Below are 12,544 nucleotides of genomic sequence, written 5' to 3' on the forward strand. Positions count from 1 at the left end.
GGGTGATGAGGGTCAACTCCTCTGGCCGAGGCATCAGGCCTGGGTGGGGGGCAGAGCCGGGGATTGGGGGGATATGATGGTCCCCTTGCCCAGGCCTGAAGCCTGGGTCAGAGGCGTCAGGCTTGGGTCGGGGGTGGAGCAAGCAATCAGAGGGAGATGGGGTTCCCCTGCCCAGGCATGATTCCTGGGCCAGAGGCCTCAGGCCTGGGCGGGGGCCAGAGCCAGTTATCAGGGGGAGATGGGGGTCCCCTGTCCAAGCCTGACACCTCTGGCAGAGGCGTCAGGCCTGGGCAAGGGGCCGATCAGGCGATCGGAGGGTGATGGGGGTCAACGCCTGAGGGCTCCCAGTATGTGAGAGGGGGCAGGCTGGGCTGAGGGACACTCTCCCCCACACACACACCCAGTGCACGAATTTCGTGCACCGGGCCCCTAGTATATATATATATATATATATATATATATATATATATATATATATATTTCCTATATAATAAAAGTCTAATATGCTAAGTGTCTGACTGTTTGTTCAACTGTTCAACCAGTCACTATGACCACCAGGGGGTAGATGCTCCAACCGGTAGGTTACCTTGATGCTGGGATCCCAATCGGGACTGGGCAAGATGGGCCAGACACGCTCTGGAGCCCTCCTGCAGTCCCTCCCCAGCCCCGATCATGCACCAGTGGGGTCCCTTGGCCTGGTTTGTTTCCTCTTGCAACCTGGGACCCCTCGGGGGATGTCTGAGAGCTGGTTTCGGCCTGATCTCCGCAGGCCAGGCCAAGGGACCCCACCAGTGCATGAATCTGTGCACCGAGCCTCTAGTATATATATTTAAAAAGAAGCAATTCACAGAAGCTATAGAATAAAAACCATTTGGGCACTAATCATGCTGCGTGCTTTTTAAGTGCTTTATCTGTATGAACACACTCAATCCTCACCACAGCCTCACCAGGACACTGCCCCCCTGACACCCCTCCCCCCCCCCCGCCCCTTGCAAAGAGGAAAAAGTCAAGCAGACACTAGTGGCTTTGCTGGAGCTCACGGAGCTGCAGGGCCTCGCAGGGCCGGCCTAGAGGTCTGCCTGCAGGGCTGAGCTCGCCTTCTGCCCGCTTTGCCCCGGCGGCCCACTGGCGAGGCTGCTGAGCTGGCGTGCGGGCACCTGCGGGAGGAACCGTCATCCCTGGCTTCGTCTGTGTGTGCCCAGAGCCGGAGCACTGAGTACTGGGCGCACAGGCCCGCGGTGCCTCCGCATGGCTGCCTGTCGGATCTGGGGTAACTCTGAGTGTGGGCTCCACCGACACTGTCTCCTGTGGGGCGCTCCAGCAGCTTGGAGGGGTGCCGGCCCGCCCAAGCCTGGACCCCGCTTTCTCCCCCCACCCCCTGCCCCTAGGCTTCCCGCTGCACCACCCATCCCAGGCTCCTGCTGGGCTGGGCTTGGGCCTGCCTCTGGGGGAGGAGGAGATACCACAGGTTGGTTGGGGACGACATAATCCCCACTCTGGGATGAGAGCCAGCACCTGTTCCATGAATAACAGCCCGAAGGAGATGAGCAGGGTCTGCACGCCTCTCTGCACGGAGCCGGTCTGCCCTTCCTGCACCCGCACAGGTTAGGGCGTCCCTGACCAGCTCCCCTGGGGCGGTCCCGCCTGGGCGGGCGCATCAGGAATGGTGAGTTCCTTCCCCAGGCTCTGCACGTGGTTGTCTCATGACATTGACGGTTCACCATGTGCCGAGCCGGGCTGCTGGGGGAACCGCGAGGGTTGCGGGGGGAGGGGGTGGGAGGGGGGGAGACCCTGCTCGGCTTCCACCCAGGCTGCCCTGGGCAGGTCCTGGATTTGCAACTACTTCTCCCCGACCTGCTCTGTCAGCTTCAGGAAGGCTGAGTTCCTCTTCTTCACGCCTCACCCCTTCGGCAATGATGTGGCGGGAAGTCCCAGCCCAGCCAAGGGCGAAGCGGAGAAAACAACTGCGGAGGGCGAGGACCTCCCTCAGTGGGGCCTTCCCGCCACTAGCCTGTCGCTAGCCACGCGGTTTATTTTTATTTTTTCAATATATTTTATTGATTTTTTACAGAGAGGAAGGGAGAGGGATAGAGAGTTAGAAACATCGATGAGAGAGAAACATTGATCAGCTGCCTCCTGCACACCCCCCACTGGGGATGTGCCCACAACCAAAGTACATGCCCTTGACCGGGATCGAACCTGGGACCCTTCAGTCCGCAGGCCGACGCTCTATCCACTGAGCCACACCGGTCAGGGCACAGCCTTGTGGTTTAGACCCCTTAGAGGGGGAACAGGAGGCGGAGAATAGTCTCATTCAGCTGTGCATGCGTGCCCTGCACAGCCACTCCCTTAAGCATTAAGCCCTCAGGACACGGAAGTTGTGGCCACATCAAACAATCTTAGGAGCAAAGCCTGAGTTCTGGTCATCCTAGAGCTAGTACTTAGGCCTCAGTTGTGTGTCAGCTCCAGGCCCAGAAAAGCAGCCGGACCAGACCAGTGATGACATGGCTCCTCCAGCCCAGCTGCACTGCCCAGTGCCCCTGCCCTGTGCCCACCAAGCAGTGGAGACCACGCCCTGGAGGAGCCCCCGGGAGAGCTGGTGGACGCTCTGCGGGGGCTCCCTGCACCTCCCCGAAATCCTGCAAACCCCTAAGGAAACAGGTGCAAACCCCTAAGGCAAGGGCCAGGGCATGTGCTCGCTATCGATTACACCTGCGCCTCGCCCGATTTATTCCTATTTCACAGCACTCACTGTTTGTTGACTGACCAACTTGCAAAAGCCACATTGGCATGTCCCTCAGCTCACCCTCCCAGCAAGCCTGCTGATTGGTCTCGTTCTGCCTCTCGCCCTCTGCACCGTGGGGGGGTCTGCTTCATTCGGCTGTGTGGAGACCACTGGAAGGGCCGCGGGAAGTTGTTTGCTTTTTGGATGCTTTTCCCGCCATCTCATGGACGGGACCCTCATGCCGATGATGTCATACTTACTTCGACATCCAGCAATCACTGTTACCGTCAGGGCAGTGCGCTTGTGTTGAGTTTGCCATGACCACTTGTGGATCGGTCACCACTGGCACCAGGTTTGGGTCCCCCATGCACTGTATGGTTCCGGCTCCCTGGGCATGTTCATCGAGCCTGGCTGAGCTTAGCCAGGGGCCCTTGGAGACCTGGCGAAGGCGCGGGCGCTGCAGCACCTCTCGGCCCTTTGGGCTCGCACCACTGATACCTCTGACCCTGATGACGATGTCAATTCGGTTCCACGGGTACCTGGCAGTTACCAGCTTTTCTTGCCATCCTGGCCATCCGAGTCTCAGCTCTGCGCATCTGCCTGTGGTAGTGCTTAGGTTTCTCATAGGTCAGCTTCCTCCTGGCTTTTCAAAGCGTCCTCGGGCAAACGTCTTTCTCAGGTGCTTGCTCTTCAGCTCTGGGAAACTCCTTCACCTTGCCTTAGGGCAGCGGTTCTCAACCTGTGGGTCGCGACCCCTTTGGCAGTCAAACGACCCTTTCACAGGGGTCACCTAAGACCATCCTGCATATCAGATATTTACATTATGATTCATAACAGTAGCAACATTACAGTTATGAAGTAGCAATGAAAATAATTTTATGGTTGGGTCACAACATGAGGAACTGCATTTAAAGGGTCAGAAGGTGGAGAACCACTGCCTTAGGGGTTTCGGCAGCAGAAAGGGCTTCCTCTCTTCTGCACCCTGGTGGTCCAGCCTGGATTCCGCCCTCAGGCGCGTTATCTTCGCTTCTTTCTCCTAAACTCCAAGGGCCCTCCTTCTGCCTTATAACTGTTTCCTGAATCCGCACAGCCCAGCTGATGCCTCATCTGCCTCTGACTTTCTAAATAAAAGTTCTCTTGCAGTAGAGTCCTGGCTCTGAGTTCTTTCTTAGCTGAATTGAAGAGCCGAGGTCCAGATCCACAGCTATCAGTAACGCGCTGGCGATGTCTTTTACATCGTTTTTCTTTCTCCAGTAAAACATCTGTGCCTCATAGTTTTTAGAAATCAAATCAATGTATGCAAACCGTAAAACTGTTTTCTAAGTGCAGCCTGGAGAGATCAGCCAAAGGCCTTGTATGCATGCATGTAAGCATCACCAATAGACGCGGACACTAGGGGGCTGAGGGCACGAGCGGGGCCGGGGGTGGGGGGCTTGGGGGAATAAGGACACATATGCAATACCTTAATCAATGAAGGAAAAAAATGAAGAGAAAAAATACTCTTTTTCCAATGCGGGCTTTTCTGTGGACAATAGCCCCACCCCCACCCATGGTTTTACTTTCTGTGGTTTCAGTTATCTGTGGCCAACTGTGGTCTGAAAATATGAAATGAAAACTTCCAGAAATAAACAATTGTGCGCCATTAAAAAAATAAAATAAAAAATAAAAGTTCAGCCTCAGGGGCTGCCTCCCTTCACTGTCTGCAGTGAGCCCAGCGTGGCGTGCGGGGTCTGGGCAGCACTCACCTGCTGCCTGCAAGGTCCGGCGGGGGTTTGGGACAGCACCCAGCCTGTGCCACGCCCCTCCGGGACTGCTGGTCCACGCAGTTAGCTGGGCACATGTGCTCAGCTCTCCCTGCCCTCCTACCTCACCAGGACTTGTGGGGAGGGGATGAAACTATAAGAGACCACGGTAGGCACGGCCCACGGACTAGATCTTTCCAGAAGGTGTGCTCTTGCTCTGAGAGATAAACAAGGGGACCCTCTGTGAGCAGGGCCTGCAAAGAGGCTTCCTTTCTCTGGATGTTTATTCTAGCGAAACAAGTGCAAACAAGCAGTGTGAGAGGGAGAGAGAAGTTGTTCTTCATTCTGCTAGCAGTTGTTTCCGTAGCTGCAAATAGGAAATAGGTTTTTGCCCTGTTTTTTTTGAGTTCCTCATTTTGCTCCTTTAGATTCACACACTGACTACAAGTGTTTAATGATGTCACTTGAGCTCAAATTTTTATTTTTCATCTGCTATTTTACTTGTCTTTGCCTCCTCTGATTTTTGGCATGCATGTCTCCATTTCTCAGAGAAGAGGCGATGACAGAAGCGGAGTTTGGAGTGAGCCTGGTCGGGGCCATGAGCCAAGGAAAGCAGGAGGCCTGGGAAGCCAGAGGCGAGCAACAGCCCCCGGAGGCACCAGCAGGAGCACAGCCTCGCCAGCACCAGGACCTCAGCCGACAAGACCTGGTCAGACTTCTGGCCTCCAAACCTGCACAGTGATAAGCTCTGTGTTGTTTTAAACTCAAACCACTAAGTTTATGGTCGTTTGTTAGGGCAGCAACAGGAAACTCATACGGCCTCCTGGGGTTTTGTCTATTGGTTTTGTGCCATTGTGTCTGGGGTGCTTGACACATGTTCTTCCACTTAGTCTTCTAAACCACCAGGACTGCTGCTTTACAGAGGAAGAGCCTGAAATTCAAGGTGTTAGCACCTCAGTGAATGTCACGCAAGCACATCCTTGGGTGGCGGCTGACCCATGCCTTTGGAGGCCAAGCTCTGACTCTTGTCATCCACTAGCTCCCTGATGGAAGAGGCAAAACCTACCTTCAGGGCTTACAGTTCACAGGAGTGGAGATTTGGGGTTGGAAAAAAGAAGAAAAAGACTAAATTGCCAGTGTCTCCGAGGGAAGGGCACAGTTTGTCTGTTGGTGGTCAGGCCTCTGCGATCCTGTGGGAGGCAGTTGGAAGTTAGCGGAGCGAGGAGATGGGCCGGCACAGGAAGGAGGTCACCAGGTGGAAAGCCCCCAGTGCCTGGAAGGGACCATTGCAGGGCAGGGCCTCACCCCCAGGGTGGCCTTTCCTCCCCTGGCATATGGTTTGGACCCCCTGACCTTTCATCTCTAGAGATAACATCTAGGCCTCAGCTGTATTTCAGCTCCAGGCCCAGAAAAGCAGCAAAACCAGACAAGCGACCCCACAACTGCCCTCAGGACCAGCTGCTTTGGATAATGACCCCTGCCCTGGTGTCACCCAATCAATCAGCGGAGACCACACCCTAAAAGGACACACCTGGGAAGCTGCTGAATATTCCATGGCTCCTTCCCCTGGAACCTCCCCGACAGTCTCCACCCTTAAAGCCCTGAGGACAGAGAGCCCAGCACCTCTCACTCCTGGGAGCACAGCCTCACCTCCGCCTCTCCCCTGCCGCTCCCCACCAGTGTAGCACCTTCGCCTTCCTCACTTCCAAGCTCCAAAGGCCCTTCCTTTGCTTCTGTAACTTGTTTCCTAGCCCATTTCTTCTAGGCATTACTTCTTCCACCTCTGTGACGTTCTAAATAAACTTTCTCTTATAGTGTGAGTCTTGATCCTGAATTCTTTCCCAGCCAGAATCCAACTACCCAGGTTGTGAACCCATGTCCGGTCTAACACCTGGTGCTGGTCTCATCATCATCAACAATCCAACTGTCCTTTATTGGACCCCAGGTCTGGGCTCTCTGTCCTTTCCTTGGGAAGCATCCAAATGCTGGTGAAATACAGAGCAGCTGGGACACCTCAGCCTCCACACACAGAATAACCGAGTGGCATGCAGGCCAGAGAGGTGTGGCTGCAACATCTCCTCTCTCTGCAAAGTGGATCAGTCTGGGAAGATGAGAAGCCCGGACCTCTCTCTAAAGAGGGGGCTTATGTCCCTACCCCATCACATTGAGGCTTCTCTAGCGTCTTTTAGAACTCTTCAACCAGGGTGACAAGACAGCATGACAACAAGCTGTGATGGACAGTCCTTTGTAGCCTTGCTGGGCAGGTGACCCAGCTGGGAGATATGGATGAAAGGGGGCCACATGCTAACCTGACCAGCTCAGGGGAGGCCTGTGTGGTGGTCTTCAAACTCAGAGACCTAAAGTAACCACAAAGGGTGGTCTGAAGTTAAAACTTTTTAACTAAAGGCAGTTTATGGCTAGTAGTCATGTCCTAGGCCAGTATCTTCCCTGACAAAGGTCAATCTTTACCTTAACTGAGCCTGTTGATTGTCTTTTTCATCTACCATAACATACGTTTAGAATGTTAGGATAACTGCCCCTTTTCCAGACCTCACAGGGCACAACTAAGACATCAGGGCAGAGACCATAAATCCTCTCATTGTTATCATTTTTTTAGTTGCTGACTGTTAACCATCCTGTACCCACCTCTGTAAAAGGTGTGTGTGTCTATCATTTTACTTTTCATCCAATCCCAGAGATTTCCCCTCTTAGCTTTCTCCCACCTCCCTAAACTCTCACCAATGGATTTCATGTAACCCACTGTGTTTCTCTCTTGATTGTAATGTATAAAACAAGGTGCAAAACTGGAGCATTCATAACCTGTTGAGATTTTGCTTCCTGGTGTAAGAAACATGCCTTTGATTCATCTTCATAGAAAGAAACAGCATGTGGCCAGGGGGTTCCTGAACTTCCCCAGAGCAAACAGGATGTAGGGGGGTGGGCGAGGGTGAGAGCTGTGCATGTGGCTGGTAGCACATGTTCCAGTAAGATTCCCCTAGACCAGTGGTCGGCAAACTGCAGCTCACGAGCCACATGTGGCTCTTTGGCCCCTTGAGTGTGGCTCTTCCTAAGCCTTAGGAGTACCCTAATTAAGTTAATAACAATGTACCTACTTATATAGTTTAAGTTTAAAAAATTTGGCTCTCAAAAGAAATTTCAATCGTTGTACTGTTGATATTTGGCTCTGTTGACTATAATGGGGCAACCTGCGGAGACGACCACCAGGCACTCAGATCAAGATTTAGGAGCCTTTATTAAGCTGGCCAGTGACTACAGTTACAGCACTCTGCCGAAGCAAAGGCTGAACTGCAGTGCCGACTACAGAAGTTACAGCGTTTTTATTTGCAAAAACCACAAAGTTAGTTACAAAGCCTTGTTTACACAATTTGTTCCCGACACAGTACAGCATCAGTACAGTGACCACCTTCCTACCTATATGTTCTAGGAACAGAGAGCACATGTGTCCCACCTGGCCGAAGCACCAGATATGCAGCCCAGCACATTCCCTACTGGTCTTATTGGGAATCAAATCATTGATTCTGCTTCCTGCCAGCCTTCTTGATGTGTGTTCAGTGAATCCAGCGCTTCTTTCCCCAGGCTTTGACAGCAGTTGGGGTGCTTAGGATGACCTGGAAAGGCCCTTCCCACTGAGGCTCAAGAGTACCTGGATCGTGTCGCTTCACCCAGACCAAATCACGAGGGGCACACACAGGTGGGCTGTTCGGGTTGGGTGCGCGGGCTTCCTGATGAGCTGCCCAGGCGATTTGGTGCACAGCCGCTGAGCTGGTCTGGAGTGCCTGTAAGGATTTGAGAAGATTTTGGTTATGGATTTCAGCTTTTCTAGATTGGGGTTCCATGTAAGCTGGTGAGATGGGTAGTTCAGGGCCTGGAAGAGTCACGAGAATCTGTAGAGGCCCCCCCACTGGTTTTAGGGCACCCTCCCGGGCTGCTTCGTCTGCAGCCTAGTTCCCTCTTGCTTCTGGGGAGTCCCCTTGTCTTACATACATAGAGTTGAAAAGACTTAGTTACATCTGGCAGTGCCAATTGGCCCATCGTCCTTGCTCTGCTCATGTCTGTCTAACTGCCTACTATATTACCTCAAGGATCCTGGCTCTGAATTGTTTCAGGGAAAATGGATGTTGGATTTCTTCTTTAATTACTTCCTGCTGAGGCGGGTCAGAAGTTTCTCTCAGAGCCAAGAGATCCTTGCTGCCTGTCAGAGGGACGATGAGGCCTGGGCATAGAAGGAGGTGGGCTTGTGACCTGGCAGAGACAAACTGTAACAAATGATCTGGTGGGAAAGAAAGAAAACATTTCAGTTTTAATAACCTCTATTGAAATAGAGTTTTTCTCCTTAAAATTATTCTTCTGTTTATTAAAATACTAATTTATTTACTGTATTCAATTTGGCCTGATTGTTTGCATAAACACAACAAGAATGGTAACTGACTACCTTTGCTGGAATTTCATGATTGAATCTTAATGTGCCCCATAGGGTCAGGAAGCCAAGCCATCCAGCTGCCATCAGGCCTGCCTGCAGTATCTGCTGAGTTAGGTGAATTCCTCACCTGCAGTGGCTCTGCCCGGACCCATTGTCCTTGCATTAATGTCCTTCTCAGCAGCCCTCCTACTTGTCATGGTCCAGAGTGCGCGGGGGTTCTGTAGGGATGCAGAGGTGCCCTTATTGCTCCCCTTGTACTCTGACCAACCGCCAGTGATGGTAGGGCATGGGCCTGATGCTCCAGCGCCAGCTATTTTCAGGGCTACCAAGCAAGATACCAGGCTTTCTCCATGGCACTCTTATTGGCTTTAAGTCTTCAGAGCTCAGACAGGGCTCTTTAAAACATGATACTCCAGTCAAAATTTTCAGTCAATAAAATCACTACTGGAAACTGGTCTTACTGAATTTATGCAAAGAAATGTATTGCCATGATTTATTTATTAAGTATTGCCAAATTTCGGAGGAATTACATAAGGAGAAAAAGCTACTGGCCTGCCTTAAGATCTTCTGATTTTCCTTGTCAGTCCTCTTTATGGACTCTCCAGAGTTATAACAAAACAGTAACTGTTGGATTTCTTTTATCAGTACCCCCTAAGTCATTTGGCATAACTATTTACCCTCTGTTTAGGGAGGCAGAATATAAATTATTTACTCTTTCTGGCTTACTGGCCTGTATTATTTAATTAATTTCCTTTTAACATTTCTCTCCTCCTTCTTATTGCATACACAACCTTTATAAATTTTACACTTATAAATTAACCTTAAAACCTTAACCTTCTCTCTATGTCCTTTAAAAATGCATAACCATGCCTCAGACCTTCTACTCAGTAATTCCTTATTCTTAGAAACCTCAATCCTTTAATGATTACTATAAACAGCCAGTGTTTCTTAGTTTACTAAGAACAGGTAAGAACTGCTTCCTTAGGTAATTTCAAGTATATTTTATCAGTCTAATTTAGTATTGGAAGGGTTAAAGAGAACCAAACAGGACAGAGAAAAACTTACTGTGCTTAGTATCAGCTTGCGGCCTTGAGTCCAGCATAGTTCAGATAAGTAAATATCAACAAAAACTATCTCTCCCTGGTCTCCCTGCTGATGCCCTCCTCCCCGCTTTTCTGCATTAACCATTTACTCTGTCCTTAGCTGCTCTCCCTCCTAGATTTTTCCTTCTTTACTCTAAGCCCCAGAGGCTCAAATCCTTCTCCTCTTTTCCTGAGACCTCATCCTCGGGGTCATTGGGCGAGACCTTAGGGTCTGTCTTTTTTCCTCCACTTGGGGGCTCGGTCAGCAAAATTGTCTCTGTCCTAATTTTTCTTCAGGGTATTGGCATTTCTTTAACCACAGGGGTTTCTCAGTGAGGATGTCTACCCATATCTGGATGTAGGGAATTTGGTCAGGGTGGCTAGGACGACCGTAAACAATGTGAAGAACCCAATATGCCATCCCTAGATCAAAGGACCTGGTGGATGGCCACCCAAACCCAAACGTGGGCCACTCTTGTTCACAAAATTTCTGTAAATCAAAATAATTAATGAGGGTGGCATAGTCCTCTATGCGTCTCTTGAAGTTCTGAAAATTCTCAAGAAAACATTGTAAGGGAGTCGACGAAGACGACTGACCCTGACCCATTTTGACAAAGACAAAGACAAAGACAAATACAACAAAGAACAAAGACAAAACAAACCAGACAAATGCAACCTAAGGGTGCCCAGACCAGGACCCCCCAGACGCCGTCGCATCTGGGCGGTCGGACTCTGAGGTTCCGCTGCTTCCAGTCCTCTTTTGAGTCTTAAAGGGAATGTTCCACAGACAGATACCAGATTCTTACCTCCCCACTGGAGGTCCAAGTGGCTCATTGTTTTCGGATTGCAGTTTTGGGAGAAAAACACTCCGCCGCCCTGGGACCAGGGACAGAGACTGGAGTGTCCTCGCCTGGGGTGTCCGGGGTGTCCTCCGGCAACTTAGCCGGAGTGGATCTCACTGGGGGCCTCCAAATGTAATGGGGCGACCCGCGGTGACTCAGATCAGGCACTCAGATCAAGATTTAGGAGCCTTTATTAAGCTGGCCAGTGACTATAGTTACAGTACCCTGCCAAAGCAAAGGCTGAACTGCAGTGCCGACTACAGAAATTATAGAGTTTTTATTTGCAAAAACTACAAAGTTAGTTACAAAGCCTTGTTTACACAATTTGTTCCCGACACAGTACAGTATCAGTACAGTGACCACCTTCCTATCTATGTGTTCCAGGAACAGCGTGCCCTGCCTGGCCAAAGGGTCAGCACATTCCTATCTATGTGTTCTAGGAACAGAGAGTACAGCATGCCCCGCCTGGCCAAAGCGCCAGATATGCAGCCCAGCACATTGACTAATGAGTTTGCTGACCACTGGTCTAGACAAAGGGAGGTGGAGGCAACTAGAAAAGTCCCCAGCCCCCTTTTTTTTTTTTTAAATAACCCAATGAGAGACAGCAAGACCTGGGCAACCTATTTGGAAACAGGTGACCAAACAGTCCACAGCCAATGAGGAACTGGAGGAGGGTCTAAATAAATAGGCTGTGTCCCCTGCCCCCTGGGTGATCCTGTACAATGGGCACCTACTCTGGAGAGTGTTATTAAAAGTCTCATTTTACCACACTTCTGTTTCCTAGTCTGTCATTTGACATGGACAGATGAGCCATTTCTCACACTGGCATTTGTCAACACTGGCTCAATAAACTCACAAAAATTCTTCACAGGTTTGAACGTTTCTTACATTGACAGAGAGCTACTCACACCCTAAGTAGGACTGCAAGTCAGAACTGTGACGGCTGGTGCCTTCCTGGCTTTCTGCACTCATCTTCTTTCTTTTTTCCATTCATTCCTCCTTTGCTCTGATTCCACATTTGCCTTTTCTTCTCTTTACCATTTTTTTTTTTCTGAAGACTCCTCTGTGAAATTCCCTCTCACTCTCTAATTCTCTCATTTTCCCTCCCTCCAGGTCATCCTCTGAAATGACTGGGAGGAACATGACTTGGCAAGCAGCACTGGGAATCTCAGACCCTTACATCTGATCACTCCATTCTCAGCTAATGCTCACTTGCAAGTAGTAATATTGTTATGATAATCAGGTTATTATTTAACAGGAAAGAAGTTAAGGGGAGACTAGATAATATAGGCTTGCCATTTCTACAACTTTTCCAGAAAGCTGCAATTTAACACAGTCCAAGTCTGTTCCCCACTGGTCAAAGGCAGTTTGGATGGATGCCCAGTAAGGTCTGAGTGACATGGGAAGGTGCTTGCCCATCAGTCCCATCTGTGAGCAAGTCAGTGGTCAAAACAGGCCTGGCCACTGCCAGGGCAGGGAAACCTGAATATGTAAACTCCTAGACAAGGGAGTTTGCTTGCTCTTGGCTCTCGCCCTCTAGCTCCCTTGAGACTCCTGTTGCAGGGGGTGCATTTCCCTGCATTGGTCCTGGTGGCCCATGGCCATGTGGGCTCCACATGGTGTGTAAATAGCCTGAGTCAGTCTGTGCTGCACTGGGCCCACTGAGGCATGGAACAGAGACTGCACACTGGCCCTGCTTCCGGCTCTGCTGA

At 50.7% G+C, this 12,544-nt stretch overlaps 1 long non-coding RNA gene across 2 annotated transcripts; it reads right to left on the reverse strand.

Annotated features, from left to right (window-relative positions):
* Positions 1-7,702: 7,702 nt before the first annotated feature.
* LOC308528156 lies at positions 7,703-11,205 on the reverse strand. Of its 2 annotated transcripts, none has more exons than XR_013996677.1 (3): positions 10,797-11,205; positions 8,565-8,758; positions 7,703-8,264 (listed from the first exon to the last, which is right to left on the reverse strand). It is a non-coding gene; the product is annotated as an uncharacterized lncRNA (long non-coding RNA). The 2 variants fall into 2 exon arrangements; XR_013996678.1 differs by lacking the exon at positions 10,797-11,205 and adding an exon at positions 9,974-10,196.
* Between the last annotated feature and the right edge of the window lie 1,339 nt (positions 11,206-12,544).

Source organism: Myotis nattereri (assembly GCF_964212035.1).
Source record: "Myotis nattereri genome assembly, chromosome: 12".
NCBI classification, from domain to species: domain Eukaryota; kingdom Metazoa; phylum Chordata; class Mammalia; order Chiroptera; family Vespertilionidae; genus Myotis; species Myotis nattereri.